Source organism: Tenrec ecaudatus, chromosome 3 (genome assembly GCF_050624435.1).
Source record: "Tenrec ecaudatus isolate mTenEca1 chromosome 3, mTenEca1.hap1, whole genome shotgun sequence".
Taxonomy (NCBI): Eukaryota; Metazoa; Chordata; class Mammalia; order Afrosoricida; family Tenrecidae; genus Tenrec; species Tenrec ecaudatus.
In genome coordinates, this window is record NC_134532.1 from 196,996,061 (window position 1) to 197,022,104 (window position 26,044).

The 26,044-nt window shown below is 50.0% G+C and overlaps 1 long non-coding RNA gene across 1 annotated transcript; it reads right to left on the reverse strand.

The window, feature by feature from the left end:
• Positions 1-851: 851 nt before the first annotated feature.
• Positions 852-23,690, reverse strand: LOC142443723 (uncharacterized). The gene is made up of 3 exons (XR_012783523.1): positions 23,522-23,690; positions 13,226-13,324; positions 852-2,001 (listed from the first exon to the last, which is right to left on the reverse strand). It is a non-coding gene; the product is annotated as an uncharacterized LOC142443723 (long non-coding RNA).
• Between the last annotated feature and the right edge of the window lie 2,354 nt (positions 23,691-26,044).

The following is a 26,044-nucleotide window of genomic DNA, read 5'->3' on the forward strand; positions in this document are numbered from 1 at the left end:
TTTGATATCTGCTCCCCTTTATCCCCTCCCTCCTCCATCCCCCCAGGAACGCTTGTTATTATAGTATATATTACTATTTGCTGTATATTACACCATCCAATGTATCTATTCACCAATAATTCTGTTATTTGTTACCCTTGAATTGGGTTGTACAGTTACCATTGCTAACAGTTCCCTTACTCCCCCCTTCTGTATCCTCAGAGAATCATTACTCCCGTTACTGTTTCTGAAGGGTTATCTGTCAACCTTGCCCTTATAAAAGCTCACACCCCCAAGGAGGTGTCTGTCTTCAAGGTACCACTTGATTGACAGCTTGAACTTTGCCCCTAGTCTGGAATGTCTAGTGGACGTAATAGCTAACCACCACAGGAGCCCACGCCCAGTCAAAGGCAGATCACTAGGGAATCCAACAGTAGCCCTGGCGCCTGTGCTTTCTCTACCCTGTGGTTCTACCCTTGGTTAGTGCTTCATGTTAGGCCAAAGTCAAGGTCAAGAGGAAAGCAGACTCTCTCTTTAAAACCCAGGCTGAGGAAAGTCTCAGAACCAAACAATAATTCCAACTGAGCCTTCCAGGAGTCCCAGCAGACCCTGGATTAATCCAAACCAAACTCATGGCGGTCAAGTCAAATTCAACATGTAGTGAACCTGTAGAACAGAGTAGACCTTCCCCTGTGGGTTTCCAAGACTCTTTTTGGGGGCTTCCGTGAGTGAGAAAAAGAATCTAAACATATCTTCCATCTCGTTTTAGAATTGGCTCTGATCTTGATTTCACTTTATTACTATTATTATTATTTGCCATTCACTTGGTCTCTTGGAAATAACTGCCCATAATCATCAAGATTTGTTCCCCCCCCCCCTCACAAATGTACCATTTTGTTTCCGTTAAGTGGCTTCCTTTCCAGCCCAAGCACTGCATTTTCACTTGAGTTGGTGTGTCATTTTTGTGTGAAGCCAGATCCTCACTGGAAGACAGCGACATTCGGAGGACTGTGTGAGGGGCTGCCAGGCGGTTTCTAGAGGGGCCAGTGTTGGGATGGAGGCTCGGCAGGAAGAGTGGGAAGGGGGTCTGTCAGGCCGGAAGTCCCTGATGTAGGGTTCGCCTTGCACAGGGGTCTGGAGCATGCTTAGGGACAGTAAAATAAACCTATGTGCAAAGAAAGAAGATGTGACAGGAGGCACCTGGATTTCCTCGAACAAGAGTGGAACCCTGGGGGCACGCCTGTGCTGACACCCTCACAGAACAGGGCTCTGTGTGGGCCCCAGGGCAGTGGCAGCCAATGGCTGCAGGAGAGTGGAAGCTTTTTGAAGACCCATCCTAGTGAGGCAGGACACGGAGGCCATTTTCCCGGGTCAGGGGGTCCATTCCTGGGAACAGGAAGGAGTGGCACCATATTCACAAACTGATTCATGTTGCTCAAAACGTTTCATGATCGAGATGTACAATCAAAAAGTGTAGAGACCAATGTTTCATTAAAAATCTCAAAGCAAACCACCCCACTGCCGCAAAATCCACTCAGATTCACAGCACCTCTATGGGACAGGGTAGAACTGCCCCCCGGGTTTCTGAGACTGTAACTCTTCACAAGAGTAGAAAGCCCATCTTTCTTCTGCAGAGTGGCTGGTGGTTTTGAACTGCTGACCTTGCCATTACCAGTTGCCAGGTTCCTTCAAGTCAAGGACGACGTTCCACATATATTACATGGTCTATTGCCCAGCATAAGCATTGGACTCTGCGAACCACAAGGTTGGCTGTTCATACCTCAGGAGAACGATGAGATTTCCTGCGCCCATAAAGATTCACTGACCTCGGTTAGTCGGAGTTCACTCGGTAGCAGTGGGTTGGGTTTGGGGTTGTTGTCCAGTCTGAGGTGTTGGTGGTTCAGTGCCAGAACTCTCGCTTTCGTGCAGAAGATCTGGGCTCCTCATGGGCCTCGCCAGCCCTCTGTCAGCAGAGATTTGAGCAAGACCACATCGCATGGACATGTTATCAGGAGAGACCAGCTCCAAGAAAAGAAAAGAAAGAAAAGCTTGATAAAGTAGAAGAATGGTGAAAAAGAGGGAGCCCTCGATAAGAGGGATGGACACAGTGGCTGCAACGATAGACTCAGACACAAGAACAATGGTGAGGATGGCGCAGGACCGGGCAGTGATGCTTTCTGCTGTAACTTGGGTCGCTCTGAGTTGTAACTAACTCAACGTCCCCGGCAACATGACACTGAACATGTCTCAGTGGAGCTTCCAGACTAAGACCAAAGTAACTCCAAGCGCACAGCCATGGGCTGGATTCCAACTCATAGCAACCCTGTAGGACAAGGTAGAACTGCCTGATGGGTTTCTGAAACTGGGAATCTTTATGGAAGTGAAAAGGATTGTCTTTCTCACTCAGAGTGGCACGTGGTTTCGACCTCCTGAGCTTGTGGTTAGCAGGCCATTGCATAACCCACTCTGCCACCAGAGCTCCTCTTAGACTAAGCCAGAGAAGAACAAAAGCCTGGTGATCTTCTTCCAATACTCAGCCAGTGACAACCCTATGAATCACCATGCATGGTTGTGTTAGTCTGGGTTGACTAGAGAAACAAATCCAGAGACACTCATATGTGTATAAGAGAGCTTTATATAAAGGAATACTTGTATATTAAGAAAATATCCCGGCCCAGTCCAGATCAAGTCCATAAGTCTGATATTAGTCTATATGTCTGATACTAGTCCAAAAATTCCTCTTTAGATTCACACAGTACATGCAATGATGCCGAATACAGGAAGATCACAGGCCAGTGGATAGAAAGTCTTGTGGTTCCAGTGGCAGCGGCAGCATCTCAATGTTGGTGCAGGTCTACACATGTCCCCTCCAGCTCTCTGAGTGTCTCAACAGCTGGAAAGGGTAGGCAGAGAGACTGGGTCTGCCCTCCAGTGAGCTATTTATCTCTGTCACACCTCCAAATGAGGCCATCAAGCGCAACCTGATTGACAGGTTAGAGTCTACCCTTTTGCCCAAGTTGACAGGAGATTATATAGCTGCCACTGTGGTTTACAACAGATCTCAGGGATGGTATAGAACTCAGACACATTTTAGTCCTCTGTGCATGCAGCTCACAACCACCCTCAAAGCCTTGTCCATTACAGCTCCAGGCAGGTAGTAGAAGCTTGACAGATGGGTGCTGAACAGAACGCCTGTGGAAGCATTCATGCCAGCCTGTTCCTCAAAGACTACATTTGATTGGAGAAAGGGAAATGATGGCTTTTATTCATGTCCTTGGGGAGAAGCACGATCAGCCAGGGAACCATCATCAATGGCCCCTCTTACAGATCAGCCAGGGAACCATCATCAATGGCCCCTCTTACAGATTCTGCTGCCCCTGCCTTCCAGGAGCCCTCTGCCTGCCTGCAATGCCTGCAGCAAACTCACCTGGTTAGATCTTAGAACTACCTGCCTCCCAGGGACACCTTCACCCAACAGTGGCGTTTCTACACGCGCACTGAATTAGATCCTGCTGTTCCTTCCCCTCCACCACCAACCCAATTCCCCACACCTCCTGGGAGCCTTCTTCCTAATTGCAGTACTTATACTGGATTTACTGTGTTACATCCTGTAGGCTCCTGCCTCTTGGGAGCCTGATAGCAGCTCGTGTAGAAAAATCACTGGTGCGGTGACTTTAAAAAGATCCACCTTGTTCAGTGTGACAGTTACATCATCTCCTGTCAACTTGAGGAAGGGGTGGAGTCGAGCCTGCCAACCAGGTTGCAGCTTGATGGCCTCATTTGGAGGCATGATGGAGATAAATAGCTCACTGGAGGCCAAATACACTCTACTTCGTATTTCTGGTGACAAGCCACATGCAACTATGTTGATAGAGCCAGAGCCCTGGAGCTGGAGGAGCCACGTGGAGACCCCCACCAGTGCTGACATGCTTCCACCACCACTGGATGCACAAGACTTTCCACACTGGCCTGTGATCTTCCTGCGTTCAGCATCATTGCATGGCTGTGTGAGTTTAAAGAGGAATTTATGGACTAGTATCGACATATGGGGTAAAATCAGACTTATAGACTTGATCTGGACTGGGCTGGGATATTTTCTTAATATACAGTTACTCTTTGATATAAAGTTCTCTCTTACACACATACGAGTCTCCCTGGATTTGTTTCTCTAGTCTACCCAGGCTAACACATTCCCCTTAGATGCAACAACAGCCAATTTACTGTACAGTCTCACGAGTCCATTCTCAGGGACCACCCCCACCCTTTGTAACGTAACATTGTCATCTTCTGAGACGCAGGGAAACTGCTCTAGTATCCTCCCCTGTTGGTTGGCCCCTCGGTGTGGCCAGAACTAGTCTAGGATTTTGATCCAAGGAATGAAAACACTGAGTATAACTTTGGGGTGGAAAATGTGCTTCTGGAAACAGTAAGAACAAGAGCTCCAGGAGCAGGTGAGCAGGGGTTCCCCCCTCCCTTGGCTCCCCTGGGTCTCCCCCCGCTGCCAGGCTTCATGCTTCTCTCAACTCACACTCTCTTCTCTGACAAGTGCGGCTTTCTTCCCTTGTCCACGGTGGCTGCCAGCAAGGTGACTTCAACTCATGGCCACTCCATGCAGAGTTAGAAGAAGCAGCACCACCTGGCACTGTCTTTTTGATCATGTTTCCATCTGGTCAGACAACATTCTGCTGCCAGGAATAGCATGTTCAGGAGCTAATTTCCAGAAATAGAACCCCAGACCTTTTTTCCTAGTCTCCCTTGCTCTGAAGCTTGTCCAAAATTGTCAACCTCCAGTTAGTCTGTTGATCTTTGAAACGCCACTGGTCTACCTTCCAACCTCAGAGCAATACACAGGTACAAGCTGCCACCGACACAGCAAACTGATAGACAAGTGGTGACTGGGTCCTTTAAAGGGGATGCATTCATATCTTAGCGCAGCTGTGGCATACTACCCACAACTGGTGTCTCAAGACAACAGAAACGTATTCTATCACAACGGAGGAAACTAGAATTCTGAAGCCAAGGTGGCAGTTGGACCATACTTCTTCCAAAGGCTCTGTTGTTGTTGTTGTTGGGCGCTGTTAAATCAGCTCCAATTCATCGTGAGCCTATGTGCAACAGAACAAAGCGCTGTCGGTCTCCTGCCATCTTCCCAACTGTTATGTTGGACTTACAGCCACTGTGTCACTCCGTCTTGTTGAGGGTCTTCCTCTTTTTCACGGGTCTCTACTTTATCAACCACGATGTCCTTTTCCTGGAACTGGTCTCTCCTGACAACATGTCCAAAGTACTTGAGATGAATTCCAACAACCTTTTCTCCAAGGCTGTACATCTTCCAAGACAGATTTGTTGGTTCATTCATGTAGCAGTCCAGGGTACTTTCAAGATTCTTGCCAGTGCTATAATTAAAATGCATCAGCTCCTCTTAAGTCTTGTCCAACTTCCACATCCATATGACGCCATTGAAAATACCATGGCTTGAGTCAAGTGCACCCTAGTCCTCAAAGTAACCTCCTTGCTTTTCAACATTCTAAAGAGGTCATGTGCATCAGATTTACCCAATGTAATATGTCATTTGAGCTTTTGACAGCTGTGTCCATGACCAGTGATCGTGGATCCAATCAACACAAAACCCTTGACAACTTCAATCTTCTCTCTGTTTCTCATGGTGTTACTTAGTGGTCCGGTTGCAAGGACTTTGCTTTTCTTTACATTGAGTTGAATGTAATCCATATTGCAGACCGAAACACTTGATCTTCATCAGCAAGGGCTTCAAGTCCTCCTCACATTCAGTCAGCAAGGTTGTGTCTTCTGCATATTGAAGGTCATTAAAAAGCCTTCCTCCAGTCCAGATGCCACACTCTTCTTCATATAACCCAGCTTCTCTGATGATTTGCTCAGCGTACAGACTGAACAAGTATGGTGACAGGATACAACCCTGAAACAACCTCTCCTGATGTTACACCATGCACCCTTGTTCGGTTGGCACAACTGCCTCTGGATCCACGTGCAAGTTCCTGGTGAGCACAATGAAGTGTTCTGGAATTCCCACTTGCCCCAAGGCTATCTCTAGTTTGCTAGGATCCACACAGTCGAATGCCTTGGCATAGTCAATAAAACATAAGTAAACCTCTTTCTGTTAGTCTCTGCTCTCAGCCCCAGTCCATCTGCCGCCAGTAGTGATACTCCTTGTTCCCCACCCTCTTCTGAATCCAGCCGTAATCTCTGGCAGCTCCTGGTGAATGTACTGCTGTTAGCTGTGGTCGCAGGATCTTCTGCAGAATTTCCTTGCATGTGACATCAATGATCTCCAAAGGCTCTCGGGAAGAATTTGTCCTTGCCTCTGCCCGTGTTCGGGTGCATACTGGAAATCGGTGTCATTGCTTGGTTTGTTGCAGCATAACTGCAATTTCTGCCTCCCTTTGTGCCCAAATCTCCTTTATAAAAACACGAATCATCAGATTAATAGCTCCTTTAATCCAGTAGGATCTCATCTTAACTTGGTTACATCTGCAAAGACCCTGTTGCTAAAAAAGGTTATAAGCATAGGTGCTGGGTGGAAACGAGGTACACTATTCAATCCAAAGAGCTCTAGTCATGTAGTCTTGTTGGGCTGCTAGCCACAAGATTGGCAGGTCAAACCCACCAGCTGCTCCTTAGGAGAAAGATGAGGCTTTCTATCCCTCTAAAGGTACCCAGCCCCAGAAACCCAGAGGGACAGTTCTACTCTGTCCTGCAAGGTCACTTTGAGTTAGCATCAACTTGATAGCAGTGGATTTTGTTCACTTTTGTTCAAAGGATGCAGCTGTATGGGAACACAGCCTGCCTGGGCTCAAATCCCAGAAATTAATTACCCTCAGGCTAGTGGCTCAGCCTCCCTTTCCTCACGGACAATATAGATGATGGTAATAGTAGCATCTTCCTCTCCTGGATACTGTAAGGGCAAAGTAAGAACTGTAAAAGGCTTAGCAATAGCCGGGCAAAGGTAAGGGCCGTATGAATCTTAGCTCATGCCTGTGCTGGCTGGATCTTATGTGGATGTGATGGTGCTTGCATGGAGGGGTTCAGTTGACTTCTCAATCAGGGCAAAGCCTTGGGGGCATGGCCTTTCTATAAGGGAGACACTGGGAACTTCTCTCTCTCTTGCCTGCTTCCACCTTCTTGCTTTTCTGGATTGTGCATCAGGCTCTGGGCTTGGCAGCCTGAGGGGCCTGTTGGTACCCTGCCATGTCCCTGTGGGCTTCGGATTCATGTGACTCTTCACTCACTGGCCAGTGATCTCCCAGCTTTCTAACTCAGCCATGTTTTGGTATTGCTTAAACATCGATGAGTGCCCCTGGGTTTATTTCTCTTAGCTTCATGCAGTGCCATTCCTTGGTAGACTGAGTTCAGGATAACCCACGAAATCCGGGTCTTTGTAAGCTGGAACCTTGTCAGAGAAGACAAACTCAAACATTTCCCACCAACAGAGAACAGCAGAAGAGTGGTAAGACTGCACTCAGTCAAAGGTGGAAAACTTTCCAGACCTGGAAAGCCAGTCCCATTGCGTTCTTTTCCACTGTGAAAAGGAGATTGAAGTAGTGAGGTAAAACAAAGGGTTCCCTGGCCTGGAAAGGAATCCCCAAACTCTCAGGGGCTCTCCCTCCAAAGCAAGACTCATCTGAGAAATAAGATTGCCTTGGGCTGGATTATAGGCTGGGAACTAATAACAGTGTGTTCTAATGGGCTTGCTCTATGCCCCAAAACCCACGGCTCTTGTGTGGTTTCCAATTCATAGTGACCCGATTGGACAGGATAGAACTGCCTTGCTGAGACTCTAACCCACTTTTATAAATCATTTTTATTGGGGGCTCCTACAGCTCTTATAACAATCCATACATCCTACTTGTACATATGTTGCCATCATCATTCTCAAAACATTTTCTTTCTATTTGAATCCTTGGTATCAGCTCATCTTTTTTGTCCTCCGTCTCCCGCCCTCCCACCCTTGTGAACCCTTGATAAATTATAAATTCTTATTGTTTTCATACATTACACCATCCACTGTCTCCTTCACCCATATTTATGTTGTTCCTCCCCCTCAGAGGAGTGTGTGTTATAGGTCGCTCATTGTGATCGGGTCCCCCTTTCTCCCCACCTTCCCCTACCCTCATGGTATTGTTGCTCCCATTACTGTTCCTGAGGGGTTTCTCTCTCCTAGATTCCATGTGTCCAGAGGCTCTTATCACTGTACTTGCTCCGGTCTGGCCAGTTCTGTAAGGTGGAACTGGGATCATGATAGTAGGGTGGAGGAGGCATTAAAGAACTAGAGGGATGCTGTGTGTTCCATCAGTGCTACACTGAAACCTGGATGACTTGTCCCTTCCTCGTGACCCTACTGTGAGGGGATGGCCAATTGTCTAGAGATAGGCTTTGGGTCTCCATTCCAACCTTCCTTATTCACGTCATTATGATGGTTTGTTTGGGGTCTTCTGATGCCTGATACCTGATCCCATCAACACCTCATGATCACACAGGCTGGTGTGTTTCTTCCATGTGGGCTTTGTTGTTTTCCTGCTAGATGGCCCCTTGTTTAACTTTAAGCCTTTAAGACCCCAGATGCTATATCTTCTAATAGCCAAGTACCATGAGCTTTCTTCACCACATTTGCTTATGCACCAACCCATTTTGTCTTCAGTAATTGTGTTGAGCAGGTGAGCCTCATAGAATGCCAGGTTATTAGAACACAGTGTTCTTGTGTTGAGAGAGGACTTGAGTAGAGATCCAAAGTCTGTCCGCTACCTTAATATGCAAATATAAATATATGTACATAGACCTATATCCCTATCACTATATATTAATATATTTACATATATGCATGCCTGTATTTATAACTCTACAAATGTCTTTTGCCTCCTAGCTCTTTCCTCTATTACTTTTTGTTTTCCTCCTGTCCCACTATCATGTTTGGCTCTCAGTACCTCTTGGCTACCTTGCACTTGATCAAACAGATATTTCGTTGTTCCTCTTGTCCCTGGGTTTGTCGGCTAACCCCCTTCCTTTCCCCTACCTCCTTCTCAACCTTATCCCCCCGGAACCATTGGTCCTGTTGCTTTCTTTTGGGGATTGTAAAACAAACTTGCCTGTCTTATATAGATGGAGTATTGGAGGGTGGGGTGGGTGGGAGTCTATAAATAGTTTCAGATCTGTCTGCTGAGCCTTATGAATATTTTCCAGTGGGCGTCTAATACCACGTCTCTGACCCCGGAGGGAAGGAGCTGCCTTCCCAGAAACTTTTAGTTTCTCTGTGTGTGTTTCCCTCATGGGCTAGTAGGGTGTCCATTTGGAAACCTACACCTCTCGAGACAAGGTTGTCCAAAGGGCTAATTCTCATTTGTGAAGATGTTTGAAAATGTAATAAAAATGCAATCAAATATGACAGTTGCATTCAATGAACAGCAATAGGAAGAGGGGACTGCCCTGGATAGCATGAGGGGATGGCAAGGAGATGACTGTTGAACTCACTGATATCCGCATGCTGTTTCCTAGAAATTCCTGATTCCGTGGACTCCGTGCATGCCAGCTCCACTCCTACTTCAAGGTGCGCATGTTCCAGACTCAGCCAATCAGTGGGCCTCAGTTTCGGGGTTGGCCAAATGGCCTGAGTCAATCCAGCCAAAGGACTCTTGTTAGGGAATATGGGCCAAAGGAGTCCTCTCTTTTCCTCAGAAGGGCCATGGCTTCGGAGTGTGAGGAATAGAGTGACTGCAGCCATATTGGCTACCTGCTATGGCCGTCGAGTGCTATCGAGTCAATTCCAACTCACTGCAGCCCCGTATGACAGTGCAGAGCCGTCCCATGGGGTTTGCTTGCTTGTCATCTCTGGCTGGGTGACAGCAGTTGATATTTTGGGTTATTAGCCAGTTGCTTCCCCCACCTGGAAGGCACCCAAACAAAGCCCCACTTGCTTGTGACATCAATTCCAGCTCAAGGCAGCCTCAAACTTTTCAGAGCAGAACTGCACCCCCGCAGAAGTTCAGTGACTAGGATCTTGCAGAAAGAGATGACCAGGCCTTTCTTCCATAGTTCCCCTGGATGGATTCAATCCTCCTACACTGGGGTGAGCAGCCGGGTGCTTGACCATTTGTTCCACCCCATGGACTTTCCTTGGACTGCACCCGGAGAGGTGCTAGTCTGCACATGCCACCACATACAAGATCGGCACTGAACAGTGGGCAAGGGGAGGGCAATGCGATCCAGGCCCTCTGGAAGGCTGTTGACCTGGACTCCTGGCCTACACACATGATCCAAGACCTTGACTCAACAGTCGGGGTCCGGTTGGAAAAACAGACACAGCGCCCGATATTGCCAACACTGAGGACTTACTGAAAGAAGTTGTACCACAAATACACAAGAGCTCAGAAAGGGGTGGTGAGGTCATGCAGAGACCAACCAGAATGAACCCCTTCCTGGTCTTGCCCCATCCTCAAGATGGTTTTGTTCAGGCCCCAGTCTGTCTGGACCCAGAACCTGGCCCCTCCTGATGACATGTTCAAAGTTGCCGAGAGGAATTCTCACCATCTTCCCGGTGAAGGAACATGCTGGCTTCACGCCTTCCACAAGGAATTTGCCTGTTTTCCTGGCAGTCCATGGTCCTGTCAGTATTCCTCACCGACACCCTAGTGCTGCCCTGGGGAAGTACAAGGAGTCCCTGGAGCAGGACGTCGAGCTCGGGGAAGGGGAGGGCCGATCAAAGGGAGGAAGAACCTGAAGGAGATGGACTGACACGGTCGTCGCAGCCGCGGGCTGAACTGCGACAACTGTGAGGATGGCGCGCAGCGAGGCAGGCGGTGATTCATTCTGCAGTTCACAGACGGGGTCGCCGTGAGTCAGAAGCAACATCTCCACCAACAAGCCAAGGAAGGGCACAGTAGCAGTTCCGTGGAAGACTTCTCCATTTTCACGCAGGCGACCCAGGTTCAATCCCCGACCAGCAGACCTCTTCTCCACAGCTATGATCTCTCTGCAGAGCAGGCTCATGTGTGGCAAGGGTGAGGAACGGGCGTCAGCAAAGCTGACAGACTAAGACAGACGCACAAGAAAGGTCTGGTCATCTACGTTCTTCTGAACATCAGCCGATGATGAAAACCCATGGATGACAAGGGTTTAACACACCACTCCTTGTAGAGGGTGGTGATCAGGGACTGGGAGGTGTGTTTCTACATGGGCCATGGCTATTGCCATGATAGGGGAGAGGTGTACTGACCCTCCAGCTACGGAGCACAGAAGTAAGGAAGGGAGGTCGGATCTGTGGGAAGTAGACCTAAGGGCCTGCCCTGCAAGAGACGCTTCCTGCTGCCTCATTCTGGGGTGAATGTAGTGTGTGAAGTGGGCGTGAAGGTGGGATTAGCCGCACTGCCACTCATGCTCACTGCCTTTCTTGTTCTTTGCCCCCAGAGGACATCTGGCCCTCCTTGCATACCATAGACTCAGCCCTGGCCAGAAAAGAACGCTAGAGAAAATAAACTCAAGCCTGCAGCGTGTAGAGGCTTCGCCTCTGAGTCACCGCCACGCCGCCTGCTCACTTCTGCATGAGGTCCCCAGTCATCTCCATTTCCTCTTCGGGTCCTGCCAGCGCACGCTGAGGCTACCCCAGGGGATACAAGGTGAGCCTGGGCTGAATCCAGTTCCCACACTAGTGGGGCACCCTCCTTCCCTTTGCTCCCAAACACCATTCCTTCCAGAAAGCTTCCCAGCTGCTGAATAAGTCACCCCAAGCTACCCAGCCACACGCCTGCGCCCCATGTCTCTACGCGGCTGTAAGTGATAATCGCCACTTCTCTGTGAGTGTCTCCGGACTTGTCAGCTTTGTTTTCAATGATTGCTTTATTTGCCTTGGTCCCGTCTTCCCCCTGCAGGGTGTCTGGGCCTGCTGTGTGCCCAAGGGAGAAAGGAGACCAGGTTTCCCCCAGAGAGCAAGAGCATGTCTGGCAGGCCTTTGAAGACGACAACTGTGCTTTGTACCTATCAGTTCCTCAGTTGTCACAGACTCTGGGAGGTCGGACCTAGCATTGCCCCCCCTTGTCCCCTGATGAGGGAACCGGGCTCTGCGCAACTTGCTGGCTTCCCTAAAAGCTCACAGCTGGAGAGTCAGTCGCAGAAGCAAGCTTCCAGCTCAGGACTCTGACTCCCAGGGCCTACACAGCGATTAGGGTCATCAGGGGGTCAGTGGTGAAATAAATTCTCATCTTCCATCTAGAAGACCTGGGTTCGAGTCCCAGCTAATACGTCACTTGTGCAGCCACTACCGATCTGGCAGTGGGCTTGCATACTGGTGCATGCTGCATAGGATTCTACAGCAGCCTCCAGACTAAGAAGCAGTAGGAGGAAAGGCCTGGGAGTTGGCTTCTCAAAATCAGCCCATCAGAAGCCTGATGATCGCAAGGGTCCCATCCACCAGGGATTGTGGGAATCACACAGGGCCAGGCCTGTGAATCACCATCCTGGCCTAAGTGTGAGCTCATAGGATGTAAGTGAAGAACTAGAATTCACGTTTCTACTCCCCACCCCCAGTCCCTGGACTTTGGAGTGAGACCACCAAGTCCAAATGCCTGCTGGCAGGCCTTGAGTAAGATACTTTGTATCTCTGAGCCTGTTTCCTTTTCTGGGGAATGAAGATTTCATTTAAACAAAAAAAAAGAAGGGGAAATCTCTGAGGCTTATTGTGTGGATTAAATTGGGGGAGTATGTGTGTGTTTTCCACAACGTCTGGCATGAAGCAAACACCCAATAAATGTCAGCTGTTATTCTCATAAAAGCAAGACTCTGTATTCCCAGCCTCATCCAATCAGTCTGGTCACCTGCTGCCTCAGCACAGCCGTCCTTCTCAGGGCATTCATTGCTAGCACCCGGAGCCTCCGATTCTTCTAGAAGCATTCACGGGCGCCGCCCCCCTTCCGCTGCCACCGGACAGGAGAGACTGTGTGCGGCCAGCTGCAGAGCCCCGGCCTCTTTGATGTCACAGGTGTTCCGGCCTCGCCGGCCCCTCACCTGCTGAACACATGGCTGGTGATCACAACCATTAACTGGGAGCCCCATAAACACCTTCTGTGCTGGGTGGCGGGACTGGGGTGCTCCAGCAAGCCCTCTGACTCAGAGAAGAAGCACGCCATCGGTGTTTGCAAAAATTAAAAAAAAAGCCAGTACGCCCTAAAAGGAAACTTTCCAGGGATAGACGGGGACAGCTTCTGGACAAACTGCATTCACTTACCTTCCGCAAAGGACACATTCGTTCCGACGGACGGGTCGATCACAGGGAGCTGGCTCCGCTTCTCCCCCCGGGACGTTGGGAAGTGGAGATCCGCTTTGCCTTAAATAAAGTTTCTTGATGAGGCTCCCATCCACCTGGGCTAATTGAGGAAGCAGACTCTGCAAAGGGGCTGACAGGCCAGGGTTGGCTGCCCTGAGCCCAGCCCATGGCAAGCAGGGACAAAGGCTCTGGGCTTTCTCTCACGTGGCTGGTGTGGGAGGCTTGAGCTGGAAGCCAGGGCCATTCGTCTGGCTCATGCTCCGAGGAGATGGGATGGCCCCTGGGTCAGGCTCGGGATGGATGGAGAAAGCGGAGGGGCTCAGGTGAGCAGGTCAAAACACTGAGGACACCAACTTTGATGGGGCTGTGACAACCAGATCGTTTCTCAAAAAAAACACAACAAAAACCAAACCCAAACTCGCTGCCATCTGACGGCAACCCTATAGGAACAGGCTAGAAACTGCCCTGTGAGTTTGCGGACGGTAACTCTTTACAGCTTAGAAAGGCCCATCTTTCTCCCAAGAAGCCACTGGTGGGCTTGAACTGCTGACCTGGCAGTTAGCAGCCCAGCAAATAATCATTATACTACTAGGGCTTCTCAGAGCTTTCCTAAGAAAGAGCTCACTCCAGCTTTCGGAGGCTTGTCCCCCCCCCACCCCACCCCCCAACCCTGGGTTAACTGCAGGTAGATGTAGACCCAGCGTGGGAGCAGCAGGGTGTCTGACTAAGGTTCTCGGCCCTCCCCTCTGGTTTCCCCCTGCCCCTCCACCCGAGTGCCCACTTGATGTGTGTGTGTGTGTGGGCGGGGGTGTGTTTCAGGTAGAAAAACAACCTATGAGACCCATGCCAAGCTTGAAGCCAGATCTTGCTTACTCCTCAGCCCTCTACCAAAGGGTGCGGGAAGGAGAGGGGTAAGATCAGAAGATCAGAGGGGCAGAAAGAGGAAGAGAAAGATAGGAGGTGGGGTGGAGGGTGAGAAGAAGGCGGAACAGAGAGGAGGTAGCTGTGCCAGCTGGGGCCAGGGCAGGGAGAGGCAGGCGGGGGCCAGGCCTACTGGAGGCCCTGCAGGATGAGAAGGGCAGCTTCCTGGGCAGCAGAAGTCATGGCAACCCCCACAGGTCACACCCAGATCCTGGGGCGGGGGGTGGGGGGGTGCTCTGTGCACTCGAAGTCCCTGAGCTGCAGGGAGATTTAAGATTTCTTTCTGCCTGTCGAGGTCCCTGGGTCTGGGTTATAGGTTGTGCCCCCCACTGAGAAGGCAGCAGTTCAAAACCACCCGCCTTTCTGCACGAGACAGGTAGGGCTCTCTACTCCCTTAAAGAATTAGTCTCAGAAACCCACATGGGGCAGTTCTACCCTGTCCCCTAGGGCAGCTATGTGTCAGCAACGATTTGACGGCAGAGAGTTTTGAGATTAACCAAAAGGTTGCTAGTTCAAACCTACCCAGCAGTGCCTTGGAAGAAAGTCCTGGCTTTCTGCTTCCATGACGATTAAACCAGCAAACCTGATGCCATCAAAATCCATTCGCACTCATGATAACCCCATGTAGTATAGGGTAGAATTGATCTCCACCGAGTTCTCATGGCCATAATCTCTGTGGAAGCAGGTTGCAGGTGTTTCTTCCACGGCACTGCTGCGTGGATTTGAACCACCAACCTGTCAGTTAGCAGCTGAGCAGAAGTGTTGTTCCATTCAGAGGCCTCCCTGTGAAGCAGCAGCTGGGAAAAACCCAGTGGAGCTCAGCTGTACTCTAATGCGTGTGCTCGCTGTGAGTGAGAATGGGCCATCCATCAGAGGCCAGCACTGGGTAACTCAGCACAGGTAGGTCCTGGGAGAGCACCCCAGAAGCCCCCAGAATGGGCAGAAGCCCCTCACCACTGCATCTGAGCTGCTGAGGAAGGAACTCCTTGCTATGTGGACCCGTGAGAGCCAATCTCCCAGGGCTGCCTTGGTTTTCTGGGCCTCGGGACTGCTCTGCCTGCACCACTTGTCCATCTCTATCACTCTCTCTTTGTGCAAAGTCCTTGTGTTTGCTGCTAGTCACAGGCCCCGCCTTACAAGCCTCCATCATTCACAGGCCTTGTTGTACAACCAAGAGCCATGACCTCCTGCTCCAAAGACCCTCGTTCTATGGATAACCTTCAGGAGAATGGGAATTCCAGAACACTTCCTGGTGCAAAGGCAGAACTTGGACATGGATCAAGAGGCTCTTGTGAGAACGTAACAAGGGAATACTGCAAGGTTTAACATCAGGAAAGGTTTGTGACAGGGTTGTACCCCCTCACCATGTTTATGCAATCTGTATGCTGAGCAAATCATCAGAGAAACTGGTTTATACAATGTGTTAGTCTGGGTAGACTAGAGACACAAATTCATGGACACCCATAGGTGCATAAGAAAGAGCTGTATATAAAGAGTAATTGTGTGTAAGAAAACATTCCAGGCCAGTCCAGATCAAGTCCATAAATCTGATATTAGCCCATATGTCCGATACCAATCTATGAAGTCCTCTTAAGACTCATGAAACACATGCAATGACGTCGAATACAGGAATGTCACAGGCCAGTGGGTGTGATGTCTTGTGGATCCAGTGGTGGTAGAAGTATCTCAGCGCTGGCATGTGTCTCCACGTGGCTCCTTCAGCTCCAGGGCTCTAACATAGCGCCATGTGTCTTCTCAACAGGAGTGTCTAGCAGACAGTGTGTGGGTCCCGCCTTCAGCGAGCTATTTATCTCCTTCACGCCTCCAAATGATGTCATCAAGCTGCGACCGGATTGACAGGCTAGACTCCACCCCTCCACAAGTTGACACCTGATTATATAACTACCACATATGAGTACGAAGGACCATGTGACCTCAGGATTGGAGGCAGGCTTATTCACAACCTGAGATATTGCAGATTGCACAATCCCGTTTGCTGAAAGCGAGGAGGACTTGAAGCACGTGCTGGTGAAATCAGCGTTATAGCCTCCAGTGTGGATAATAACCACATGCTAAAAAAAAAAAAGAGCCCAAATCCTTACAACTGGCCCAATCGATAACGTCATGGTAGATGGAGAAAAGGTTGAAGTTGTCAAGGAGTTTGTCTTGCTTGGATCCACAATCAGTGCTCATGGAAGCAGCACTCAAGATCAAAAGAGGAATTGCTTTAGGTAAATTGGCTGTACAAATCCTCTTCAGAGAATGGAAAAGCAAGGATGTTCCTCTGAGGACCAAGGTGCACCTGACCCAAGCCATGGTATTTTCTGTGGCCGTTGCATGGACGTGAAAGTTGGCCATGGAACAAGGGTGACTGAGGAAGAATCAATGCATTTGAATTGCGCTACTGAAGAAAGAGAGAGGAAAGGGTCGTGGACTGCTCAAAGGACCAGCAGGATGTCTTGGAAGAAGGAAGGTCAACGGGCTCCTTGGAGGCAAGGATGGCGAGACTTCGTCTCACATACTTTGGACATGTCGGGAGAGACATGTCCTGGGGAAGGACATGATGTTTGTAAAGTAGAGGCACGGTCAAAAAGAGGCACGCTCTGAAGGAGGATGGACACAGCGGCTGCAACCATCGGCTCCGGCATAGGAGCCAGTGAGGAGGGCAGCATTTCGTTCTGTTGTGCGTCAGGTCGCTATGGGCCAGAGCCGACACAGTAGTACCCAACAGGAACAGCTTCTTGTCTAGAACTGTCTATGATGACCCTAGTCCTTCCTCCCCCTGCTCACCTCCCCAGCACTTCCCCGTCTGACAGGCGCCTCTCTGCCCCCGTAGAGAGCCTGGGGTCCCCATCTACATCCTGCTGGCATTTCTCTGACCAGATACCGCCCCTCTCTGGACTGGACTGCAGGCTTCTCTGAAGATCCTTGGCTGCAGCGTTGATTATGTCCCATCTCCGGGTCCTCTTCTTCTTCAGGCCTCTGAAATAAATGTCCCCAGAAGGGTTTGCTACACTTCCTGAGCCTTTAGGGTTTTGATCCCCCTACACCCCCGCCTGCCCGCCATCTGCCTCACTGCTCAAGGCCCCTCTGTTAAATGTAAATGACTCTAGAAAGACATCCAGGGAGACTGAGGCTGCCGGGGGGGGGGGGGCATGAGCAGGGTGGGGAGCAGGGGGCTGTTAGAGAGGGAGCTGGAAACCCCTCCCTCCGCAGGGCCTCCAACCTCCAACCCTCACACTTTTCTATAGCTGACTTCATCCTCTCTGGCTTTAAAAAAAAAATCATTTTATTGGGTGCTTTTAAAGCTCTTACAACACTCCATACACCCATTGTATCGAGCATATTTGTGCATATGTTACCATCATTTTCTAAACATTTATTTTCTAGTTGAGCCCTTGGGATCAGTTCTCTTTTTCCCCTCCCACCCTCGTGACTCCTTGATAAATTATAAATTATTATTATTTTCATATCTTACTCCCACTGCTGTCTCCCGTCGCCCACTTTTCTGTTGTTGGTCCCCCTAGGGGGGGTGGTTATGTGTCGATCTTTGCCATCAATTCCTCCATCCTCCCCTCCTCACCTTCCCTCTACCCTCCTGGTATCACTACTCCCATTTCTGTTCCTGAAGGGGTTATCTGACCCGCATTCTGTGTGTCCTGAACGCTCATCTGTACCAGTGTCCATGCTCCGGTCTGACCAGAACTGAAAGGCAGGACTGGCATCATGACAGTGGGGAGTGAGGAAGCCTCCAAGAACCAGAGAAATAGTGTGTGTTTCATCAGTGCTATACTGTGCCCTGGTTGACTCATCCCTTCCTTGTGACTCCTCTGTGAGGGCATGTCCTATTGTCTATAGGTTGGTTTTGGGGTCTCTGCTGCAATCCCCCTCGTTCTCAACAATATGTTTGTTTATTTGTTTGTTTTGGATCTTCTGATGCCTGTTACCCAATCCCATAGACGCCTCATGCTCGCCCAGGCTGGTGTGTTTCTTCCATGTGGGCTTGTTGCTTCGCTGCTAGATGGCTGCTTATATAACTTCACTCTTAGAGGACCCTTGGTGGTGGACTGGTAGCTGTTTGGGCTGTGATCCTCAAGGTCAGTAGTTTGAAACCACCAGTTGCTCCTTGGGAGAAAGACAGGGCTTTCTACTCCCATGAAGAGTTATAGGCTCAGAAAATCACAGGGCAGTTCTACCCTGTCCTATAGGGTTGCTGTGAGTCGGCATCAATTCGATGGCGGTGCGTTAGTTAGATGACATTTTACTGAAGAGCCTGGCATGGAGAACAAAGAATGCCAGACTTTCTTTAAGTGCTTTTTTGGGCGGCTTTTTATAAAATTTACCCACTTGGTGAAGAAGTGAGAAAGAGGTTTTCAAGCAAGGAACATGCTTTAGCAATTTGCTGGCAGTTTCTCCCCCCCCCCCCCCCCCGCCCCCTATTACTCACCAGGGAGGTACGAGGGCCAGGGAGGCAGGCAAGGGACTGGGTGAATGAAAACAGGCCTCCCCAGCCCCCTTTCCTCCCTCCTGCCGCCTGCCCATGTGCAAACAGCACTTAATAATCAAATTGAAAAAACACACAAATGAAATTAAGACCTTCTCTAAATGGATTGCAGCCCCGAGGCCAGACTCTGTGGGGCCCCTGGGCTGGGCACTTTCGAATCTCTGCTTTCATTTGGTTCCAGGCAAGGTAGCTGTCCAGAAAGCCAGATGCAGGGGTGGGGATGGGGGCCACCTCGGGTCCTGGAGGCAAAGAGGATGGCTCGTGAAGGGGCTGACAAGCCCCAGCATCTCTGGATCTGGTGCCCCTGCAGCCAGCACCCTGCCTGCCGCCCCCCCTCCCCCAGGACTCTGCTTGGGTTCATAAAACTGCTTCTGCTCAGACCACCTCCCACCCTCCTCTGTCCCATCAGCCTGTCGGCCTGCCGTCATGTATGGGACTAACACAGCCAAGCACTTCTCCTGGATCTGGCACCCCAGCTTCCTGCTTCCACGCCCTCGGTTTGTTCTTTCTGCCTGTAATTACCCTGATCTCTCCAGGGTGGAGCTGGTGGTGTTAGGTGCCTTCCAATAGCCTCTGACCCATAGCCACCCTAATCACAACGGAACAAAGCACCACACAGGCCTGCCCTGTCCTCGCACTTGTTTCTATGCCTGAGCCATGGTGGCAGTGCCGTGTCCATCCATCTCGTTGAGGGCTTTCCTCGTCTTCACCACCCACCCCTCCACTTTATCAAACACCATGTCTTTCTCCAGGGACTGGTCTCTCCTGACAGAATGTCGAAAGTCTGAGGGGCACTCTAGCCTTAACTTCTTTCGATGCTGAACTGTTGGTCCTTGTAGCCGTCCGTGGTACCTTCAATGTTCTCCTCCAGCACCACCGTTCAAACACATCTATTCTCCTATGGCCTTCCTTATTCAATGTCCAACTGTCACATGCGGATGAGGCCATGGAGAAGGCCATGGCTTGGGGCAGGTGCACCTTAGTCCTTAAAGTAACATCCTTGCCCTGCCACACTCCAAAGATGTCTGGTGCCGCACATCTACCCGACACAGTGTGTCTGTGGATCACTTGACTGCTGCATCCAGGAGCAGGGATTGTGATTCCAAGCAAGACAAAATCCTTGACAAATCCAACCTTTTCTCCATTTATCGTGATGTTATCCTAGTGATCCAGTTGTGAGGATTTTGGTCTTCCTAGCATCAAGTTAATATCCACAGTGAAGGCTTCATCAACGAGTGCTACAAGTCCTCCTCACTTTCAGCAAGCAAGGCTGTGTCATGTGCACACGACAGGCTGTTAGTAAGCCTCTGTGGCAGTTACATCATCTACTGTCAACTTGAGGAACGGGTGGAGTCCAGCCTGTCAATCTCGCAGCTTAATGATCTCATTTGGAAGTGCTATAGAGATAAATAGCTCACTGGAGGCCAGACCCACTCTCTCTGCTTCATCTTCCTGCTGACAAGACACATGGAGCCAAGCTGATGGAGCCAGAGCCCTGGAGCTAAAGGAGCCATGTGGAGACCCTGCCAGTGCTGAGATGCTTCCACCGCCACTAGATCCATAAGACTTTCCACCCACTGGCCGGTTATCTTCCTGCATTCAGCATTACTGGCGGCTGCGTGAAACCGAAGAGAGATTTAAAGACTGGTATCAGACATATGAGCTAATATCGAACTTATGGACTTGATCTGGAGTGGGCTGGGATGATTTCTCAATATACAATTACTCTTTGAGTTCTCTCATGAGTGTCTATCTATCTGTTCCTCTAGTCTATCCAGACGAACACAGTCTCTCTCCAATCCTGATTTCACACTCTTCTTCACAGAATCCAGCTTCCCTGATTGTTTGCTAAGCATACAGATTGAACAAATATGGTGACCGGATACCGCCCTGACGCACACCTTCCCCAATTTGACACCATAGGTGGTGCCGCATGTGGATTGCATAATGAGCTGCCAAGTACAAGGTCAGAGATTCCCACTCACCAGCAGTTCCATGGGAGAAAGATGAGGCTTTCTACTCCTGTAAAGATTTGCAGTCTCAGAAACCCAGAGGGGCAGTTCTACTCTGCCCTCCAGGGTCGCTTTGAGTCGGAATGAACTTGCTGGCAGTGCGCGTGGCTTTGTAATCTCTCCTGAGTCGACAGTCCACAAGTGCAGTCTCCTTACTTTCTAAAGACCCATCACTGAAAGCCCTGTGCAGCCCAGTTCCATGCTGCACCCTCGGTCTGGCCATGAGGAGACACTGACTCAGTAGCGCCTGGCTGGGGGGTTGATGTTTAACCTCCCCTATGCTCCGTTTGAGGGCCCCTGGGGTGAGCCCTGGAGGAGCCCGGGTGCGGGGGTGGGGCAGGGGGTATGTGCTGGGCTGCTAATGACAAGGTCAGCACAGCCACCCACATCTCTGAGGGAGAGAGGCGAGGCTTTCTACCCCCGTAAAGAGTTGCAGGCTCTGAAACCCACAGAGGCAGTTCTGCTCGGTCCTATAGGGTTGCTGGGAATCACACTTGACTCTTTGGCAGTGAGCTTCGTGGGGAGGGAGGGAGTTGGGATGAAGCCCTGGTTGTGCTGTTGGATAAGCATTGGACATTGGATGGTTAACCACAAGGTTGGTGGTTCAAGCCCAACAGCTGCTCCAAAGGAGAAAGAACGGGCTGTCTGTTCCTATAAAGATTCACAGCCCCAGGAACCCTATATAGAGTCAGCGTGGACTGCATGGCCGTGGATTCTTGGGATGACGACGAGGGTTCAATGCTGGACTGGTAACTGAAAGACTGACTCCGACTCTCCTTGAAAGACTACCCCGGTGAAAATGACAAATTCTATGATAAATATGCATGTGTGTATATATGTAGACACACGCATATCATATCACCAAAAAGACTAACACAAAAACTCTTCCCACACTGGGGACTCCACATGGCTGGAAGAATGTTATTGGGACATGGGTATGCTTCTCTGGTCAAGGGAGGAGGGGCCCCTACACCCCTCCCACACACACACAAATGTAAGCAGACACCTGGAGTCCTCTATGAGGAAGCTGAGTGCCTGGGTGATGGACCAATGAGCATCACTGGGCTCACTGTCCAGATGCATGGGAGATGCGCTCTCCTTCCCAAAGGGCCAAGAGCCCAGACCGGACTGTTTGGGAAGAAGAGGCTGTGCTGGTGAGCAGGGCTGGGAGCCAGGAGGAGGAGGCGGAGGAAGAGGGTGGCTGGGAGCAGGGATTAGTTCCTCAGGCACCCTTGGCTGTGCTGATGATTTACCTCTGACAGAGCCCCTGCTAGGAAAGCTGCCCGCATGCTCTTGATTGTGAAGCTGAGAGCGTGTTCCAGCCCTGCAGCTCTCCCTGCACCCTGCTCAGGCATTGGGCATGAGTGGGAAGGACGGAGCTTGCCCCTTGTAAGCATCAATGAGGAGCCAGCTGGCTAGAGCCTCCCCATCAGGACCGTGTAGGTGGATGAGTCAGCAAGGGAATGGGGTTGCATTTCAAAGTGTTTCACCAGGTGCGTCACCCCCTTGGTGACCCCTGTGGCAGCCAGAAGGTGCGTCTAAGGTCAGATTTCCATGTCGGAGACATGTCTCCCCTGGAGTCACTGGGTAAAAAAAGCCAACGTTGATTAATATTCCATGAGTCTCCACAGAGGTCGGACCTAGAGAATCCCAAGGCAGTCGTTAAAGCATTTGCTCACAAGTACGGATGGAGCTCATGCAGTGGATTAGACATGACATCGGAGGAGAGAAGTGGGCAGGGAAAGCTCCCTTTTTCCAAAGTTATAGTGGTTATCCTTTGGACTGCTAACTGCAACATCAGCAGTTCGAAACCGCCAGGTCCTCCGCCAGAAGAAGACAGGGCTTTCTACTCCCACAAAGAGTTATGGTCTCAGAAACCCACAGGGCCAGTGCTGCCCTGTCCTACTGGTCACTCTGAGTCAGAATCGACTCGATGGTAGCGAGTGTGGTTTTGGAGCAGTGCAAATCATACCGGGACATGAGATTCACAGTTGTGGATCAGGGCACTAAGAAGAACGAGAGGGTACCCGGTGGAACTGAGGAAGTCCTTGGGTGAGGCCCAGGGTGCTGTTCTTGACTGCTAACTGAAGTCATTATGCTTCTGAAGGGCCAAATGGAGTGCCGTTCATCTATGCCGCACCTGGGGTCGCCAGGAGTCAGACCTGAATCGATGGCAGCAGGTCGTTTGGGGTTTTGTCTGTTTGTTATGGAGGAGAATATGCTACCTCGCTTTAGTTAATCCAGAGAAGAAATTTTGAGGCAAGTCTTTGGGATGGAGGGGTAGAGAAGGCCTTTGGGCTGACCTGCCAGCTCAAGAACAAAAGCTCACTGCCATCAAGCCCACTCCCACTGCTGATGACCCTCTAGGTCAAGATGGAGCCCCCTCTGTGTGTTTCAGAGGCCATACCTATGTCTTCGTAGGAGCAGAAAGCCTCATTTTTCTCCAGAGCCGCAGCTCCTGTGTTCGAACTGCTGACCTTTAGTTTCACAGACCAACAACATGCCAAAAAAGGCACAGGAGTGTGAAAGACTGCTGTCTGTTCAGAGAAAGGTGGGCACACCGGTGCGGCTGGACCTTGACCTGTGGGGGAAGAGTGGTCAGAGGCAGTCAAGACGATGTTAGTCTAGGTAACAGGAAGTGTTTCCCTTCTGGAGATGGGACTGGTGGCACAGTGAAGAGGTGGCAGAGAAGGAAAGCAGGGAAAGCCCCTGCCATTACCCTGGTGCATTAGTGAGATTTCAGGCTACAGAGACGCCAAAGTGGAGGTGAGAAGCCAATTATGGGGTGACTGAAGTAGTTTATAGGAGAGCCAGTGATACCTGGAGATTGCCCGTTGCCATGGAGATGAAGAAGCCATAGGACACCAGTTGTGGATGGCCTTGGTTGTGAAGGACAGTGAGACCCTGAGGATGCGTCCCAGGTGTCTCCTTTGGGTGACCAAGCCCTCAATAGAATCATGCTGAGCTTCAGGATTTGAGCAAGATATGCAGGTTCTGTGGGGAAGAAAGGAAAGTTGGTTGGAGACATAGTTACATTTGCAGGGCACTTGTACTCCGTGCTACCTGATTGCACACCGTCCTAATTGATCTAGACTCCGACCCTACCCACCCCACTCTGTTCCTGCTCTTCCCGCTAACGCTAGACTTTCAGTGGTGAATCCATTCTGGTGCGTTCATTGATTCATGGCTCCTGGTACTTATTGCATCCTCAAGTCACCTCCCGGAAAAAAAACACATAAGCAATGAATCTGGGCGTGAACTCCGAAGCGTCTGTTGTCCCAGTCAGCATTCTTTCTCCAGAACAATGACCAAAGAAAGTCACGTGTATAACAAGGTGCTCTTCCTGTTTGTATTGAGTTTAGGCTCTCACACAACACGGGGGCCAGCGTTATCCTTTCTCAACATGGAGTGGGAGGGAAGGATTATAAGAGGACACCAGGAAACTTCGAGGGCGAGGTGGGTGGGATAGTGGTTAGACCAGTGTGTACATGTCAGAGCATCTGCCCTTTAAAGTCGTGCAGTTTGTTGAATGCCAATCACATCTCGACACACGGTGGTTGAAAAAGCCTGGGCAACGAGGACAGAACTGACTTTCAGTTGCTGTTGGATAAGCTAGGAGTAAGAGCAAACATAAAGCATGTGTGTGTGTGTGTGTTTAGCAGTTTTATTGACATATAACGTGCATGTCACACACCGGCACAGTGAGCAGAGTTGCACAAGCATCCCATCAGCTGTAGAACATCTTCTTCCTCCCTGCACTCATGGTCCTCAGCTCCCATTTCCCCCAAGCTCCCTGACAAACCGCCAGTAAACTACTAACCTAGTTACTGTTTCTACAGATTTACCTGTCCTGGCTTTCCTATATAGGAAAACATACCCCCCCCCCAAAAAAAAAGTCAAAGCAACGACAATAACAAAATAAACCAGAGAAAAATCTCAATGGAAAAGAAAGCAGGAAATATTATACACTGGTGGCATAGTGGTTACATGTCGGGTTGCCAACTTCAAGGTCAGCAGTTGAAAGCCGCCAGCCACTCTGGGGGAGAAAGACGGGGCTTTGGGGCTTCCGGTGTCATCCATAGCCGTCACAACTTATGCTCTGATGCCATTCCTTCCTTGCACTTCTGCAGAGAGTCCGTCTCAGAAACCCACAGAGGCAGCCAACCTGACCCATGGGGTCACCGTGAGTTGGCATCGACTTGATGGCAGTGAGTTTGTTTGCCCCCGCCCCCCCTTCACCTCCCTGGTCTATGGCCAGAGGGGATTCGTGGGAGACTTAATCCATGTGTTTCCCCTTAACTTATTTTTTCCTAATGAAACTTTAAAACGGGTCCAAAGGGAGATCAAACAATAAAGTATTACGTCTTAACCTAAGGACGTCTGCCATCATCAAGTTTCAGCAATGCTTTCTGTCTGAGAGCAAAGCCAACCACCTCCCTGGAACATGGTCAGAGGATTCACCGGAAGCTCAATCCATGTAGGGACGCTGCAGATAGATGTTGGGCTTCCACGGTCCCATAGCCTTCTGCAAACTGGGTGTTCACAATTTAAACTCTAATGCCATTCCCTCCTTCGGATTTGGATTTTAGTCTTTACAATCCTTGAATCACACGGGTTGGCGTGCTTCTTCCATGTGGATTTAGTTGGCACCTCAAAGCTTGTTTTTTCTTATATCTCCCTTTGTGTCTTTTCTTATCTGCTGTCACCTTCATTTTGTGTGTTTCCCCCTCTTCTGATGAGTCCTTGTTTTGTTTTTTAAAAGATTTGCCTAATTTAGGATTTCTTTGGTTCAAACAGAGCTGGGTTTTTGTTTTGAGGTGTCATTTGTACACAGTCAAATTACTGAAACTTAAATTTTAACAAACATACATACATGTAACCATTACCATGGTAAGATAAAGAATCTTTCCGTTGCTGCCCAAATTCCCTAGTGCCCTTTGAGTCAGTCCCCTCCTCCCACCTCCAGCCCCCAACAGACACTGACCTGTCTTCTGTTTCTGAAGTAAGCTGCCATGTCAATGTAGCACCGATGCTCTTCAACACTTTAAGGAGGTTTTGTACAACAGATTTGCCCGATGCAATGGGCCGTTTGATCTCATGACTGTGAGAGTGGACAGCCTTGGAAACCCACAGAGGCAGTTCTACTCCACCTCTCAGGTCGCCATAAGTCTGAATTGACTCAGTGACAGTGAATTGTGTTGTGGTTGTTGGGTGCCATTGAGTTGGTTCCAACCGATAGCGGCTCTGTGCACAGCAGAACGAAACACTGCCCGGTCCTGCGCTAGTGTCACAGTGTCACAATCATTCCCATGCTTGAGCGCATTGTTGCAGCCATGGTGTCAA